General features: G+C 34.7%; 1 pseudogene; it reads right to left on the bottom strand.

Moving 5' to 3' along the window:
- Positions 1–2,274: 2,274 nt before the first annotated feature.
- On the bottom strand, positions 2,275–3,337 carry LOC149160834 (wound-induced protein 1 pseudogene; annotated as a pseudogene).
- Between the last annotated feature and the right edge of the window lie 16,565 nt (positions 3,338–19,902).

Here is a 19,902-nt window from a genome sequence, read left to right on the forward strand (position 1 = left end):
ACGCTCACACAACGATCTCTCAGAATGATCACTCACATAAAACTTCGAGCACTCAACTCTGAACCTCGCTCTGTTACCATATCAGAAAGCGCACTCAACTCTGAATCTCGCTCTGATACCATATCAAAAAGCGCAACAGAACGCTGAACACAAAACACAGAACACACTTCCCTCATTCGATTGCCAAAGAGGATTTTTATATACACTGGAAAACTTTCTGGAATCGGTGGCTTTTTCAGGGAGCCATCCAGCTCTCGAGTCTTCTGCCGAATTCTCTAGAAGAAGATAGACTCTGCATTCAATGTGGATGATTGGAATTATTAATGTTTTCCAACATGGTCGTCGGTTCATGATCACTTGTTTCGTTCTTTTTCTCGACGTTCCTCTGACACGAAAACCTCGTAAAAATTCATCGGAGTCCTCAAATTTCATGCATTTCAAATTACAATCTCAAATTAAAATGAGCACACTAAATCCATCCAGGTAAATGAAATCGCAATTTCAACAACCGATTTTTTCGATTTAACAGTTGTCTGTTCACCGAATTCCAGGAACATCGCGAGATACGGATCCACTGGAGTGCACCATATTCTTGGCTATATTTGGATGAACCTGAGCATGCGTACAGAAGCGTATCTGACAGACCGAGACAAATTGGTGTGAATAATAATAATAATAATTACTGTTCCTCAGGGTAATCCAGCGACATTAGGGTTATTCGTTAATCTACATCATCTCAAAAAGTAATTAAATTAATACATTCTTAATTTAACCTTCCCTAATTTGATTAAAAAATACATGAATATAACAAACCTACAATACAGCATTTAAATCGCTCCATTTTTTGTGCTCTGGTTGAATACTAAATTTGTACTTTACATCGATTTTTTTGCAATTAGAACTGACAACTTGGATTCTTTAAATGGGTTGTTTTTAGTAAGATTTTTAAATTTTTTTTATTATAGATTTTTCTGGTTTAATTTTTCTAAAATCTCGTTGAATTATTGAAATTTGAAATCACAAATTTGATGGATAATCCCTGTTCAATAGAAGTGCTCTAAAATAATTTCAGAATGTTAAATCCACATATACAGTTAAAAAACCAATATAAATAACATAAATCAAAATTTCACCTCAAATTTAATTTTTCAACCAAATTCCAATACCAAAAAATCTAAAAAAATTCATTAACACAACTTTTTTTTTACACTTTGAAATCGTAACATTGCAGATTTACATGAAGCTGCAATTCAAAACAAGAACCGTCAAACAGAACAACCATTCAAATGCCGGTCATGCCACGGCAAAATTAAAAAATCATTAAATTCATTAATTTAATTTGATATAATGAGCCATCAATAAGAAATGAGCATAAAGCTAGAATTGAGGCATCCATATCATCGATTCAGAATATTCTCATTTTGAGCGGCGAATTTTATGCATTTTTGCTAAACATTGCTAGCGATATTTGGGAAATTAGCTTTACGCATCTTCTAGAAATCGCGATTCCTCTGAAGTAGAATCAGAATATTAGGAATATTTGGGTAATTAGCTTTACGCATCTTCTAGAAATCGCGATTCCTCCGAAGTAGAATCAGAATATTTTGATTGTGAGTAGCTGAGTTTCTGATTTTGAGTAGCTGAGTTTATGTTTTTTTTGGGAGTATTTTGCAGATTTTTAGAAAGATTTAGTGAAAAGTTTTTGACAAATTTGTTTAAACTGATTTTTTAACTATATATCTAAATTCAAACGCTTGAAAAATGTCAAAACATATTAGTTATAAAAAATTCATCTATTAAACTTGTAATTTCAATAAATATCTGCCAAAAATTATCACTCTATTCTATGAAAGCACACCCAAAATTATTACAAATTCTACGATTTCATTCTCAAATTTAACGCGTAACCCCAGACGAGATTATTGCTGATTTATTTTTCGTTCGTGAAAATTGAAGCATGCAACTCAAAATTTGATACCCTGCTAATTTATCGCTCAACTAATACATATATATTAGATTTTTACTTATTCATCTCCTTAAAATTGAATTATCAGAGAGCATCGAGCCTGAATTTTATAAAATTGAAGCATATCAGTCTTAGAGATATTATACCTAATTCTTTGAAGTATCGTTCTGAGTCACGAAAATGGTGTGACCCACCTAGGGGAAGGTATTCAAACCTGACCGATTTGTAGGTGCCTCAACAGCATGAATCTTACAGCTTAGTCTCAACTAATACAATTTTCTCGATAAAATCACAAGAATCCACTGAAATTAAAACAAAACGATCCATTAACATTAATGTTAAAGCCAAACGATACGACAGATACATACATGTAAACGACTGATCGGAGGAAATCCGACATAAGAGACACATAGGTGTATACGACTGATCGGATGAAATCCGACATAACAGACACATAAGTGTATACGCCATAGCCGCATACGACTGATCAGATGAAATCCCAGAGATACAAATCATGGCAAGATTTGATCGACAAATATTTGGGACAGATCTACCAGTATGAACTAAAACAGACACAAACCCAAAAACTCTAAGCATACTTCATTGCTAAACACACCCAGACCCACAGATAGGCTACATCCTATCCACTGGAATCTGCCAATTTATTTCGCTATATATATTTATTCAACAGATCTGTACTTATATATATTTAGATGGCCAGGAGGAGGCCGGGCATGGATTTGCCGTCAGAGTGTCCAAACTCGCTCTGCCAGATGAGAGAGCACCCCACCTGCCTTCGCCCCACCGACGGAGACGCCGAGGCCGGTTTGAAATCCGTCACAACAAGAGACGTGTTAAAATACTCTCGAACTTGCGTAACTATCCCATTCTCATCCACACTCCAGACATGAATCCAGTAAACGGATTCGTTCTCGCGACCTTCAACAACCACCTTGTTGCCCAGCACGGTCACGGATTGCGGGGAAAACGAAAATTGCTTAATCTGCGTAGAATTAGTGGTGAGAAAAGACATCAAACAGTGGCGGTAAGCGGGAGGGCCGTGAAACCACCACTCCAGGTCGGGAGCCAAAATCCTCTGCACCGTCTCTGCATCGCCCGTCTCCAGCGCCTCGTAAAGCCGCCGCACCACCGCCTCGGGTGCTGCTGGGATGGGATTTGAACTAGCCAGCTCTTAAAGAAACTAGAGGGGAATCGAACCCGAAACGCAGGGAAGGGGGTGAGACTCGAACCGCTGATCAGAGAAACAGAAAAGGATTTGATGAATGGGAACAGGGACAAAGAAAAATAAAAAGAGGGAAAACGAAGAAAAGAAATAAACGACAGAGGCCTATAGCCAGGGTAGGATTCTTAAACTAAGGGGATGGGTGGGTATTTATAGACAGAATCAAGGGAATTGAAATGAATGGCGTAGTGGTTTGGTATTCTAACAATTCCAGTGGTATGCGTGTTCGCAACGAAATAGGAATAAATGACGGTGGCCTAGCTGGCGAGCACATTGTAGTCTTTTGAAAAGTCAGGTGCAGAGCGCCCTGCTAAAATTCACGAAGGTGTTTCTATGGCTTTCGGGATTTGAAGCTCTGATCTCTAAAGAAAATTCGTAACTGTTAAGTCACTGTAACTATTAAACCCATTTTAAAAATAACATGTCATACTTATCCTATATCATCATATCTTATAGTGATAAATGTTCTTAAGTACTAAACCCATTTTAAAAATAACATATGTATGGTATATCATCATGTCCTATGTCATAAAAGCATAAAGGAACCATACCATGCTTCCTAGATAACTTTGACCTACTAAATGAGACGCAAAATACTCTAAATATATGAGGAAGAGGTGCCCAGGAGAAAGAGCCGGCCATTATCCATCAATTGGCGCTAAGATTGATAATTTTATATGAATCAAAGAGAAGGAAGGACTGACATTTGTTTTATAAAATTGGAGCCTTGGGGTTTCTATACCATGTACATTTCGGGCCACTTTTGGTACGAAGGGATATTAGGGAATATGAACTCGATTGCTATGGTTGTTCTCCAGTGTCGATTATTTATGAATAGGGATTCATTCATACAATTGTCATTGCGTGACTGATTTTGATGACACTGAAGACCGCCCAAAGAGATAACAAGCTATTGGATCATTCATGAATATGGTTTTTCCCACAGCGGAGCCAAGCCAAGCCTAGTAGTTTGTCTAATAAGAAGGGCAGTTCATGATATGCCGCTTGTACACAGTGCGATTCAAGGTGTAATGCATAGCTTATAAAGATATGCCGCTTGTACGCACTGCTATCGCTGTACGGTGATTAGTCCAATGTAATTAGTGTAATATAAGTACAATGAAAAAGAACGAGCCCTCCAAAAAGAAGCAATGATATTAGCCCTCGAAAAAGGAAGGAAGAATAGTGGTATGGTCGGAATATTGAAGGTTTCGAACTTAGGATAGGTTACAACTTCAACGATGTGTAAAGGTGCAATACTTTGGATAGTGTAGAAAACAAAGTTTCGTCGGACTTAAAGAGTAAGGAACATTTTTACATATAAGGAAAAACCAAGAGCCATAAGTAGATGATGTTTATATGATGCTAGCACTAGTGCAAGTAGATAAATACACTTATTGGTGAACATTTGAGTTATAGAAGTACATAGAGAAATTTGAAAAATTATATGCTTTTTCTCCCTATTATATTATATAAAAGTTAAATTAACTCTTATTATTATATCTATTATTATTATAAACAAATAACAATATTTTAATAATTTTAATATTAATATTTTTAAATAACATTACATTTTTATAATTTAATTATAAATATTTATAATTAAAAATATTTGATAACTTTGAACATTAATTTAATTATATTTAAATTAATATATTAATATTAATTAATATATATGCATTGCGAAACATTAATAACATTAAAAATATTGTTACTTCTAAGTTCAAAGAAAAAATGTGGTGTGAGAAAGATTTAGCAGCTAAAAGAAAATTAAGTTATTATAAGAAGGTCATCAACACCACCCTAGAAGATCAAAAATATCTCTTTGTTTTAACCAGCTTAATATAGCGAAGATTAGAACCAACTCTCATGAGCTCCATAGTGAAACAGGTCGTTGGGCAGTTCCTAAAACACCATGAATGGAAAAGATCCCTATCATCCTATCATAATATTTTGAGCAGCGAGTTTTATGCATTGTTAATAAATCTCTCGCCGATTTTTGGAATTTTGGAAAATTTATTATATGCATTTTTCAAAAAAAAATCCCGAGTCTCATCATATTGCTGAGCATCGCCTCAGACTATTTTAAGCTGCGAGTTTTATGTTTTTTTTTGGGGTAAGTTTTACTCGGAATTTATGGGAAATTGTTTTATGCATCTTTCAGAAATCGCGAGTCCTTTAGGTTTCCTGGAAAATATTTAAATATTATTTTTTTCGCAGTTTTATTACTCATAGTCTAATCAGATTGTTTTTTGGTATGAAAATTATGAAAATTTCGGCAAGATTTTGATAAAATCTGACAAGGTTTTTTGCAAATCTAAGTTACCTTTGTTAAACTTCAAGGTTTTGTTTTGGGTGCCGTAGAGGTTGTTGATAGGTTTTTGATGGTGCTGAATCTATTTCCACCCTCAAAAACATGATTCAAACACTGCCACTGCAAGAATTTTTGAAATTTTTTTGCCCCTACCACTTTTGACACTCCCCTATATATATATATAAACTCTAAAAGTAAACAAAAACTTACAATTTTAAATTTTTAAATCATTAAAAAAAAATTATTTAATTATTTCTCAAGATTCAAAAAGAAGTAATTTTCTATGAAAAATAATTAACAAAATTTTGATAAAATCCAACTGAAATTTTTGAAAATGTAAATTACAACCGTCAAATTTTAAGATTTTAAATATATTTTTAATAATAGTAAATCCATTTCCAATCCAAAAAAAAGTGATTCAAAGACTCCAACAAACAATTTTTTTGGAAATTTTCTCACCAAATTCAAACGCACTGGCTAAGTAGTGGCCTCGGTAGAACGCGGCTAAGGAAACGAGGTTGTATATGGACACCGTGCACTCAACCCATTTTTTTTTTTTATCGTATGATTTTATATTGGATGCACGATGTGGTGGTTGGAGCGGTTGGCTTTCGCACCCCAGCCACGTTTGATTCCTACGAGAGGCCATTTGTTTCGGTGATGCTCTTCACGCTTCGGCTGGCTTCGGCCACATATGTTATATGTTGATGAGCTCTTCACGCTTCGGCGATATCTATATCTGCTGGTTTTCGGCCTCATATGTTGTATGTTGATTCTTCAGCGAGGATCTCTCCCCCACTGAAAAAAAAAGTTTAAAACCATCTTATCGTTGTTATCCCATCATTTTATTTTGGATAAGTTTCTGAACTGAAGCTTCCGTAGCATTGGTTTGAGTATATCTTTGGGATTCAGATATCATTTTTATCATTTTGAATGGATTTTTTAAATAAATTATTTCAAAATTAATTTAAGTGTCAAAATAAATTTTAAATAAAAGTGAATTTAATAACTGAAATTTTATTTACGAAAATATTGCATAGGTTAAAAAATTATGATGGTTTTAAGATTTATGTAGTGGGTATTTTGGTTATTGAAACCTGCACTTGATTTTATAGTATCTATTTTTTTTAAATTTAAATTAAATTGAGTATTCTAAATTAAGACTCCAAATTTATTTATATTTATAAGTTGGGAATATTTATTATAATTAAGTTGTCAAATCAATATGTGAGACAACCATGTTTAATGCACGATGATTCATCACCTAAGTTACCTAGAATTACCTCACTGGTGCTTCATAAAGATGCAATATTTCTGCCAAATGTCTCTGCTCATAGGCCATTACCTTATTTCTTTTTGCTTAACGACAAGCTCTTAGCCAAGCAGAAAAGTTTATTTCAATCAGAACCGATAGTAAGCCCCTCTGGTGGTCTGCTATGTTTTCCTAGGACCTCGACTTCACTCCCTGAGTCACCTCTTTCTTCTCTTAAAATCTTCATGCGGTGATAAGCATACTTGTTATAAAATCAAAGACCTCCCTCTCGTCTTAGGCGTAGCTCCCAATTAAACCCAATCTTCCTCATATGCTCCTTTATATTACATGTATAAATATCTTCATGACACGCAGCAAGTTACCCTTTCCAAGATCGAAATTGTTTGATTAAAGGGTTAAAGGCCAAAACCGTGTATGATTCTTGCGGGGTCCACTCCAAAGAGATTGGGTTCTGGCTCCCACTTGAGGTCAAAGGTCGACCTTGAACATACCAAAGAAAAAATATGTTGAGCGCGGACTGAGATTTTAAGTCGACCTCATGAGTCTGACTTGCGGTTGAGAGTCAGATTTCTTTTCCCCGACCTTCCACCCTGCGAACGACTTCTCCAAGGTTGACTAAGGCTGACAGTCCCACCAGTCAAGGTTTCAGATTTTTCTCCCCTTTTGGCTGCTCTCATTTCACTTAACCCCAAAGACCTCACTATATTTGAGACCTTGTTGTTGTTTACGTGATCGGATCTGCTTTACAAAAATTTCATTAGTGCAGAGTCTCGCAACTCAATAAAAACGTAAAGACAATCTCAAAACATGAATTTTGCCTTCGTAATAGGATCCCCCACAAGGGATTTAAATGTGCAAATCTTGCTTGGTCCTACGCATATGCATCTAAAAAAATTATACAAAGCTTACCAATGAATTCAACTACTAGCTAAGAATACACCGACTACCCTAGGTTCACCTCACACACGTCCATCTTTCTTGCACAAAGTTTAATAATTCAATTGAATATAACCACATGAATGATCCTAAAATCATCAGTTTAAGCAACAGAAAAACTCTCAAATGACAAAACAACTATTTCGTTTCCTTTTCCCCTTGCATCATAAGAAACTACACTATCACCGATGCACAATATTCTATTACACTTTAGTTCTTCGGGATTTGAAGCAAATTCTCACACTTATTTCAACTCTATGTTCATATCATTTCTAACGAATCAGTTTTGTCTCACGGGATATGGAAATCCTTCATTTTGTTCCTTGTCACCTCTATTGCAGAGTCATTCTCCTATGTCACCGCTAACAACTTTAAGCATTTACCTCAGAGGTACAAAGAAGCACTTAGCTACGACAAGATTTAAGAACACATACAGACAGGGAAGTAAACACAATAAAATAATGTCAAGTCTATTAACTTTAAGAGAGTATTTACAGAGGAAGTTCCATCACTACTTCACGGAGCTTTTTTTCTTCATTCTCGGGCTTCTTCTCTCTGCCCTCACTCTATAGAAATACCTCCCTTTTCATCTACTAAAAATCATGTACATATACAATTCTTATTGATGGAGAAAATATCTCTCTAGGAAAAGAAATTGGAAATATTTCCAAAACTACTCAACGCCTAAGCTAGACACTTCTAAGTATTTACAAAGACTCTCCTCCAAATATTCTAACAGTTGATAGTCTAGATTCCTGTAGAATTAGGATAGTTGGCCCCATTACAAATCCATTTAATTAAAATGAGCAAATAAACTCTATTCGAAATTTACATATACCATTTTAGGGCTTACAAAAAAAATCATACAACTAGCGCTGGTACTCCTGCATCAAACTCCCATGGTGGGAAAAGTCTGACCTCCTAGTCAATATGTTGAATCCTCTAGGGTCCCTATTGTCACTTACTGCAAAAAGTGTTTCCAGCTATCCAAAGAGTAAATGAGTAGAGAAGTTTTCAGTCATTTTCCAAGCAGTAGAAGGAATTAAAGTCTAAATTGGAGCCTCTGCATTGGAAAGTGCTCTGAAAAACCTTTTCAGTGATATGTGGAAGTCCAAAAATGGACTCTTGGATCAAAAAATATGGTTTGCTGAAGTTCAAGGATTGAAACCTTAGGAAGGTCCAAAATATCGGAGTTCCAGAGATATCGACGATCGCAACATTAGAGCATCATAGATATCAGCGATCGCATATCAAAGGTCTTGGCATATCGGTGATCACATATCAGAGATCCTGCATGTTGGAGGTCCAATACATCGAAGCTCGGAGGAGATCGGTGCATCGCAATATCACAATATTAGAACATCGGCAATCGAAGAATCAGAACTTCTAAAAGTGTAAACCTTTTAAAAGTTGCAATATTCAAAAAGTTTCGGTAGTGTTAAAAATTGTCAGGAACACCAATAAAGGATTAACAAAGGATTTCATTGCAAAACCAAAGGTGGACGAGCCCTGTTCTCTCTCCTCTAGCAGGACACATGCCAGCGTATTATTGGTTCCGGTAAGCTACTCTAGGCAGCATATGATTGGCTCCGATAAAGACACGTGGCACCATATGATTGGTTCCGATAAAGCTACAATGGAATCTGACGTCAACATGACGTGGCGATACGGCACGACACCTGGTAGGAAATTTTGGCATTTTGAGGTGCCAAAGGGGGGAAATATGGGTGACACATGTCACCACTCAGGAAGTGCCACGTGGAGTGATGACATCACATCAGAGGTCGACATATTAGAGGTTAATGATGTCGGCACTTTACAACAGTTAACAATTGAAGAAGTGTCGATACAAGGGCTCCGATATTAGGGTTGGCACATGGTCGAGAAGAACTTATAGAACCAAGGGTGCTAAGCTCTTAACAAAGGAAAAGCGTCCCCTAGAAAGTAACAAAATTCCCTAGCGCCTTAAGGTTGAGCCTCCAGTCACTGCACCTAGTCCCATGGAGGAAAATAGAAAGGGGATAAATAAAAGGGGCCAAGGACATCAGAACTCTGTTTTCGTAATGTCTTTAAGAATAAAAGTCTCGATGAGTAAAAGCTCTGATATAACACTATTGCAATAATACAGGACATATTGGGCTCTGATAGTGTTATAGATATTTATGAGATGGATGACTTGGCAACTGCAAGATTAAATGCAGGAACAGAGGAGTTCGTCTCAGGAGTAATGGCAACTGTCAAATATTTTTGGGTCAAGGCAGCAACGACCACAATTCGCAGGAATGAGTGTTGGGTCTGCCTTGAAGTGATACAAGCCATCTTTGTGCTTCGACACACATCTTTAGTGAGATAAATGTAGGTATGGGACTTAAGAAGCAGTGTGCGGGTCACTTGAGATATAATTTCTCAGCGTGGAGCTCCATGCAGTCAGACAATTAAGGACTACCTGGTCGATCTCTGATTCTGCACTATGATAAGAAACCGACAGTTGATCACTCCCAGGTCTAGAAAGTGGGGAATTCAAGCAATTAAGGCGAAAATGACAAGTGAACCGGTCGAGTAATGGAAGAGGAACATCATTGAAAAGATGTGGCTTGATCAGAGGAGATCATAGGAATGGTAGGGAGATACCTCAATCATCATTTAGTTTTCCTTTTGTCTATTATTTTGTAATTTTTTCATTTTAAAGAATGGAATCAAATCCGATTGTAATGGTAGCAGAACCATCGCACGCCGAGACAACTAGTCGATCAGACAACTGGAGCTCAGCTGAGATATTTCGTAACTGTTGTTCAAATCTCCACCTCTCCTTATAAATAGACGGAAGAAACACTTAAATTAGGTTTCATAATTCTGCACCCAAGAGGCCCGAATTATGTGGTTCCACTTTGGTTCAATTTTCTTGTTCATGAGGTCCTTGGGCTGATACAATTGCTAAATGTAATGGACTAGTGATTTGGAATCCATCTTCAAGGATTAATGACATTGGTTTGTTGATTCCAATTGGAGCAATGCACAGTATGTTTTCCCCTTTGTATATCACTTCATGTATGTCTTTCCTCCTCTGAAATCGTGTAATGAAGTTGTTGGTTTCCCTGTCATTCATGGTTGTATGCTTGTTTCTAAGTAGTAAAAGTACCTCTGTAACAACATATTTACTTGTGTTATCTGATAGGCAACAGTACTTGCATGTAAACACAAATTTATTTATGCTAATTGGTGACAAATGTATTCATGAGGCGTAGAGTTTTAGACCTTAATTCACACTCTACTCTTTCTTCATTTTCATCTCCTCACTCTTCCATATTTCTGCTGGATATTGTAGCTTAGTATTTTGTGTTTTATCCAGCCCTCTGCATCAATTCCCCTCCTTTCTTTCTTCTTGTTCATCTATAGTACAACAACAATGTTAAGCTTCCTATTGTTGTGTGTCGGCTACCAGAAGCAAGACATTTCTCTTTGATATTGGCCATATTTACCCTCGAGTATTTAGATCTATGTGTTTGCTTGAGTTTACCTTGATGAAGGACTTTTGAACCAAGCCTCAAATTATCCCTTTTCCAATTATGTGACATATGGAGTGAAACAAAACACCCTTAGACAATCTTCAAAATCACCCCTCTTGAATTCCCTAGGCACTAGTCTCCTATCAACCCATAGGCTGTCTCTACGAGGCTTCTATATCTTTTGAATAAATTGTGCGACAAGAGATAGAAAAAATCTACAACAGTCCCAAAAAAATGGTGTTGTTGTGGATATGCATAGTTGCCTTATTTTTCCAACTTTGGTTTCAGACTGTCAGGATCCCACACATAATTCTGCAACATGCCACTCACTTTGCTGGGAAAATATTGCACAGTCAGTTGCTTGTTCTTGATGGCTATTGTCCTCCTTCTTCCATGATCCCAGATTTTATTTTATAATTGTTTCATGTCTTCCATATTGTTGTAATCCTCCAAAATCATCCAAGTACTAAAGTAAATTAATCTTTTCTCATCATTTTACTTCTCTCCATGTATCTTCTTCATCAACTTCGTGAGTTCCTCAACCTTCATGTCCAATCTACACTCTTGCTGGTACATGTTGCTTCTTCCATGCCAATCCATAATTCTAGTACCAATCATCCCCACTAATATATTCATTGACTCTATCTCCACTTCATCATATGGCTTCCAACTTCCTGCATCCCTATAACAGTATATAGAATGTAGAATCCCAAATTGTTGGAAACTCTCTATCATTGTTTGTTGCTCTGTATTCTTTGAATGTAAATAAAAGAAAATTCATCAGACAAACTAGTCTCATTGCTCTCCTCCTCTTCTTCATCCCTTGGTAGCATCCTCTGCCTCCTTCCCAGAATCATAACAGTCCTTTCATCATGTTCCTTTTTAAAAAACTTCATAATGGTACCAAAAATGTTGGGGAAAAGTGATTGCCTGTCATTTAATTTGTCAATGCGGGGGCTTCGTAAATTTGTGAAGCATGTGTGCACTGTATGTGCTAGAAATTGTCTTTCATTTTAAATCAATCTAACTACAAAATAATGAAAATGAAATTCAACTATCCTGTGAAATAAAAAACAACTAATGTATATTTAGTTACTCCAGCATTCAATTATGAAGTGTTACCTTCTTGAGATGATGTGTAAGCAACTATTTATACTTTAACTTTTAATGTCCTAGAAAAGCAAGTAAAGTGTGCAGAAAATAACTCAGTAATTGCATGTATTAAATATTCAACCATTCAATCTTGAAATATGATTAAATCAATTTCTTAGAATGATCTTTAGGAATATCAGTTAATGCAATTAAATGAGGATATTAAAAGCAAATATAAAAGCACGAAAAAGTAAAGCTCAATGATTTCATAGATGGAACATTCAATCACCCAATTTGAAGTCACCTTCTTGGCCTGATCTTTTATTCAATTATACAATGAATTGATAATTTGATCTAAGAAAGTAAATAACAGAACATGAAAGGAAACTAAATAGCTATGAGCTCTTGCCTCAAACTTAATCCGATTGGAAAATACATAAATCTTTCCTATTGAAATGTTTTTAGAAAAGCAAAGATTACACAGTCATTCTAAAACTAAATTAAGAAAGCAAAAGAACTTTAATCTATAAAAGCAATTAAATCTCACACATTTTAGGTAGCTGATCTAAAAGTGTGAGAGATGGTAAATCGAGATGCTCCATATGTAAGCAAAACCAAGTCAAAATGAAGGAACATTCATGAGTAAGGTGCCACAATCTAATTTAGTATTCAAATCTTGAGCATAAATCCAATTTTACACATGAAAATGATAGGAGAAAACTTCCCCTATTTATACAAGAAGATGAGATGCCATCTCATTAATGAGAGTCCATGAATCTCTCCCCATATCTCTAGAATTACAATCAAGATAGGAAATGATAAGACCATGTCTTTTTAGAGTTTCAATACAATAGGAAATGAGACACATATCCTCATGATCCCATGATCTTCTCCACTCAAATTCGAATTTGGTTTTGGGAGGCCACATAAGGGTCTTTTAGAAGCTTCCTTTTGACCTACACATGTCAACAATCTCATCCCACTTGTTAGGTATAAGCATATGCATATTATTTTCTAATTTTTAACCATAAATTCACTTAAAATTCTAAGAATTAATAAAGTTTGGAAAAGCATAAATACGAGCCAACAATGATAATGGTAAGGTAAATGTAATGAAATAGAGGTGGAGTGAAGATGATAATATGGAAATATAAGTGAAAATGTAATGGAAGTGAATGAAAATTTCAAGGCCCAACATACCCCCCAACTGAAGCTATTACATGTCCTCATGCAATCTATTACATTAATTCTTTTTTATCCTTGAGCTTAGGCTTAACTTTGAATGATATCATTTGATAACTTCATACTTCTGCAAAATCTTTTAGTTGAATTGCAACATGGTTGGTTCTTGTGTTACAACCATATTTTGTTGTTGCATTCATTTTTTATCTTTGAACTTTGCATAATGATAATTTGATTATTGTTGCAAAATATATCTTTATTGTATTGCATCATAGTTGGTTCTTGTGTGACAACCATGATTGTATTTGTATCCAATTATCTTTTTTTAGTACTTTTGGCATGCCTTTGTATGCTCATAACAATAATGTAATAGTTAATATCTTTTGAAATTATGTTGGATTTTGAATGCGATATGAATATGGAAAAATATGAATATGAATGTACCCCCCCCCAACCGATGATATTGACAATTTTATGAGATGAGGAAGAGAAATGTTTTTTTTTTTTTCCAAAAATTATCATTCTAGCTTTTCAAGGAATTTTATGGTAAAAAGTTAGAAAATGACATACCTTAACTTACCCTTTAGAAATGGATGAGTTGCATGTGTGGTGGCTGCAAAATTCTGATCATAATCTTCTTCAAGTGGTTGGACAAGTCATGGAGAAAAGAGTCAAGATGACTCTTTATTTGATTTTATTAAAACTTGTTGAATCTGCTACGGAATAGTGTTGATTTTGCTGCTGCCATTTGATTCTGCAGCTGTCATTTGATTCTGCAGCTGCTGTCTGATTCCGCAACTGCAATTTTGTTCTGCAGCTGCTATCTGATTCCACAGCTGCCATCTGGTTTTGTAGCTGTATATCTTCTACATTTGCTCCAAAATGCTAAAAATGATAGTCTTCATGTCTTCAAAACTTATTGGCACAATTCTTGCTATGTGAATAAATGTTTCGATGTCGAACATAGCAGGAAATTGTTAACTTAGTGGCTATTAATGGATGCCACTAGTCAACACGGGAACTCTCACCATTTATGACAATGAGAGTCAAGATTCCCAAACACATCTTGCTAAGTAGGAATAATTTTGTTGTTGTCGAGTATCTAGAAGATCCGATGAACAAGGGACATTGATGTATTCCCATTGTTCGTTGGTATGAGGACTTGCCATTAAGGCATGAAAGTCTCAAGGTGTTTTTGCAAGGATTTTAGACTCAAAGAACTATGGACTCAATAATTTGCATTGAAGCAGGGTTTATTTGCGAAATGAAAAAGAATAGGAAAGGAAAAATGAAAATGGAAGATGACAATGGAAAATAATAATGACAATGGACAATAAGCATGTAAGTGAGCTTCTTTCTTTTATTTGCGGGTTAGGCGGAAAGTGTATGTGAATAAAGGAAAATGAACAATTGACTCTTGCTAGGAAAAATGACTGTGACTTGCTTTGAATTGCTTGGTTGGATTTACAATTCAAAAGGGAGGAAAGGTAATGGTTTTGATGGATAAGGACATAGACTTGTTTTTATGTTTCTCATGGAATCGATCATTTGAAGACCAATTGTGTGCACAATTAGTTTTCTTCAATGATCATTCGATCATCCCAAACCTGCAAAAAACTTGACATAAAGAACATAAGTATGTTCAAAAAGAAATGATCAGTTCCTTTCTGATTCCTACACAAAATGTCAAATGAAACAGATTAAGGAAAATCAAAAGTGTTATATTTAGTCCAATTCATGATATCAATAACAATCCATTTTTAAGAAATAACCATGAAAAATAAATTAACTCCCTGTTGTCGGATGACTTCATGCACTGTGCTCAGTAAAACGATTGGCATCACAAAGATTTGTTGTGCTCTGCAAGTTAAAACTTCATAGAAAAATACACAACAACAATATTAATGCCAAATATTCATAAATCATCTAAATAATTTTCCAATTGTTTTGCAAGCCATTATTGAATCGTCATTTGTGCTGCAAAAATAACATGTTGTCAAAAATATTTGAAGCGGCAAAAATATGAAAAAGTACTTGTAAAAAAAATTTGTTTCAATCAAATTTCGCAAGTATTTTTCGCTTTATAAATTGCTTCAATAAATTGATTGCATATGTATTAATCATCACAATATTTTTTTTTTTTTGAAATATCCAAAAACCATCAACAAGATATAGCCATTAGATGAGAATATCAACATTAATAATGAAAGTTTGCAACAAAAGATATTGCTGCAACTTGCCAAAACAAGTGCAGGGGTCCATTAAAACTAATGAGCGAGATCAACAAAAATACTGAAGAAACTAAATCTCATTTATGAGTCACTGCAGCTATCTATATAAAAAAAAACTCAAAATCCTATTCGATTTTATTTTGCGCTGAGATTGTCTGTCTGTAATAACCACGAACAATCAATGTTTAGACGTGGCACATGCAATGTAATGGACTTCTGGACGTTAAGGGATTCCACTCCTCTCAACATTATCGCCACGTCTACCGCTAGATAGGATTTTCATCGGCTGTGAATTACCATCGACATTCTTATCTGCACCATCACCACTTTCTCTCTCACGGTGGCTCCTTCAATGGAGGAAATTAACAAGGCCAACACATAGTGGATGACTTGGAAAAATTTAGCCAGGGAAATCATATCTGGGTGGATATTTCTCCTGAAGATCAGAGAAATCGGATCATGGCCGCAACTGTGCATTAAACCGAAAATCTATTTTTCTCACGTAATATGGAAATTAAGGCTCCAAAGAACCATAAAATTCGCTCAAATGGTTGTGAAATTCAGAAAACCATTTCTGGATTACCTAATTCACCCTGTTCCCGAAAAAACCCATGTCTTGGATGTTTCTAATTTTCCTCGGTTTTCTCAGAAAACGCATTTTAAAATCATGTGTCAAAATAGTTACGTTTTCTGTGATGCTCCCGCAACAAAAATCGATTGCTGTGGTTGGATTTTTTCATTTGCAGGTTTTCTATTGGTTATGCCTACAGGTCCATGATCGTCTTGGGAAATTCTTGCAGAAATTTTATGAGCAACCACATCTTCTCTCTAACTGTGTGTAGACGGGCTGCTTTGTCATCTATTTCCGCCATGATTTTTTTCTTATGTTCTGTGCCGCCTCTCCAATTAGTTTCAATGGCCTTTCAGCCTCCCTTCGTGTTCAAGATTTCAGGACATACAAGGGTTTGAAATCCAAAGCAGAGCACCGGCTTCAAACACAGGTCTAGTCTGGTTTAAAGATCTAGTTGGTTTTTCGAAGCAAACTAATAAACAGAAATAGTTCCTTCTGGCCGATAACCTACTTGTTTCCGTCCAGGATCTTCCGAATTTGCGCTTGAAATTGGACCATGTGCACCAGACCTGACATTGCTAGATGTTTGTCGATATCTTTAGTCACAGTGGAGATCTTCGTGATGGTTTGATGACAAGAAACAACATCCCAGCTCCGTATTGTAATACATTTTTCCACAATTTCTGATGCTTGTTTAAAAAGGGCATACAACTCTTGAAACCTCATCTTGGTTGTTCAATGCAAGCTCGACAATAGGTTCAATTCTCCCTAATTAGATCGGCCAGCGCTTTCTTCCATCTCCAAGATATTCTAATATGTCGAACTATTTGGTTGATTGTCGTCTGTTTTTTTTTTTTTTTTGTTTAATGAAATTATATATGTTATATTTTCAAAAATTTAAAAAGACACATATACATATTTCATTAAACAAAACAATTTATTAATAAAAGAAAATGCATTTGGATATATATATATATATATATATATATATATATATATATATATATATATATATATATATATATATATATATATATATATATATATATATATATATATTATAAGTTTATTGAAAAATCAAATTGAATTAAATCAAATCATGAAAACAGAAATTAGCTGCAGAATTGCATTCTGTAGCTAAATAATTTTTATGATATACTAACAAAACAATTTCTTTTTCTGATCCTCCAGGTCACATGAAGTGCAGAAGGAGAGCATACTTGAGAGATTTATTTTGTTAGCATAGTCAAGATTTTATCAATCGATTCCTCTGTAAATTTTGCAAAAATAAAATGAAAAGGATTGATCTCATACCTTAAATTGTTGTTCGTGATCTTCGCTTCCGTTCGTTCTCAATCATTTGTTTTATTGCAAATATTTCCTGCCAAGGGTTAGTAGATGGATGGTTCTTACTGCACCATAAAACATCAAATTTATCTTAAAAATTACAAAAGAATATTTTTTATTTTTCCTATCTATCTAAAAACTATTTTTTTTCTTATGTTTTTTAAGTATATTCATGCTTCCAATGAAACCATTTATGGATTAGAATTTTTGAAATGCTCATATCCCAACTTGAAAAATGTACTTGATTGTTTGTAAGGATATGTGAAATCGACTTGACCTTTCGATTTGCCGCAAGGATTTCTTGAAGAATTGATGAATATTGTGGCGTAACCGCTTCTTGATATCATTCCTCAATGTAGTCTTTAGGTTGCATTCTAGATCCTTTGTCCATAAATGGTTAGTAAAAACAAAAACAAATAAAATACACTCTAAACTGAAAGCTAGTTCCTATGCACACTTCCCTGGCAGCGGTGCCAAAATGTTGGGGCAAAGTGATTGCTTGTCATTTAATTTGTCAACCCGGGGGTTTCATAAACTTGTGTTGCATGCGTGCACTGTATGTGCTAGAAATTGTCTTTCAGTTTAGATCAATCTAACTACAAAATAACGAAAACCAATTCATCTAATCTATGAAATCAAATAATGAAAATGAAATCCAACTAACTTGTGAAATAAAAAACAACTAATGTATACCTTCTTGAGATGATGTGTAAGAAACTATTTATACTTTAACTTTTAATGTCCTAGAAAAGCAAGTAAAGTGTGTAGAAAATAACTCAATAATTGCATGTATTAAATATTCAACCATTCAATCTTGAAATATGATTAAATCAATTTCTTAGAATGATATTTAGGAATATCAGTTAATGCAATTAAATGAGGATCTTAAAAGCAAATATAAAAGCACGAAAAAGTAAAGCTCAATGATTGCATAGGTTGAACATTCAATCACCCAATTTGAAGTCACCTTCTTGGCCCGATCTTTTATTCAATTATACAATGAATTGATAATTTGATCTAAAAAAGTAAATAACAGAACATGAAAGGAAACTAAATAACTATGAGCTCTTGCCTCAAACTTAATCCAATTGGAAAATACATAAATATTTCATATTGAAATGTTTTTAGAAAAACAAAGATTACACAGTCATTCTAAAACTAATACTAAGAAAGCAAATGAACTTTAATCTATAAAAGAAATTAAATATCACACATTTTAGGTAGATGATCTAAAAGTGTGAGAGATGGTAAATCGAGATGCTTCATATGTAAGCAAAACCAAGTCAAAATGAAGGAACATTCATGAGTAAGGTGCCACAATCTAATTCTTTATTCAAAGCTTGAGCATAACTCCAATTTTATACATGAAAATGATAGGTGAAAACTTCCCCTATTTATACAAAAAGATTAGAAGCTATCTCATTAATGAGAGTCCATGAATCTCTTCCCATATCTCTAGAGTTACAATCAAAATAGAAAATGATAAGACACATGTTTTCTTAGAGTTTCAATACAAATAGGAAATGAGAAACATATTCTCATGATCCCATGATCTTCTCGACTCAAATTCGAATTTGGTTTTGGGAGGCCACATAAGGGTCTTTTAGAAGCTTCCTTTTGACCTACATATGTCAACAATCTTATCCCACTTGTTAGGTATAAGCATATGCACATTATTTTCTAATTTTTAACCATAAATTCACATAAAAACGCTAAGAATTAATAAAGTTTGGAAAAACATAAATGTGACCCAATAATGATAATGGTAAGGTAAATGTAATGAAATGAAGGTGAATGTAATGAAATAGACGTGGAGTGAAGATGACAATATGGAAATATAAGTGAAAATGTAATGGAAGTGTGACAATTTCAAGGCCCAACAATACCATTGTGTTGTTGCTTCTTCCATGCAAATTCTATGCATTATAAATTCGTCTTCAACAAGATTCATACGAGCATATTCTCTCCATGTCAAGATGTTGATCAGAGTATCCTTCAACTAGTTAAAGACTTCCTGAATGTCTTTTTCCTTAACAAATCAATTTCAATCTCTTTGGAATATATTTCCATCCTCTTGGACATTGTTCAACCTTTGGTACAATGAAACATGCGTTTACATAAAATATATTAGTTTTAAACACGAGGCCTGTAGGAATTTACAAGGTAAGTTCCTTAGAAAGAACACCAAAAGGACACCGGTCACAACCAGATCACAGATCAATACACTAGTATTTTTGACGT

This window comes from Pinus tabuliformis, chromosome 5_2 (genome assembly GCF_031772625.1).
Source record: "Pinus tabuliformis cultivar Carrire ecotype Pingquan chromosome 5_2, CPIR1, whole genome shotgun sequence".
In the NCBI taxonomy this organism is placed as follows: Eukaryota; Viridiplantae; Streptophyta; class Pinopsida; order Pinales; family Pinaceae; genus Pinus; species Pinus tabuliformis.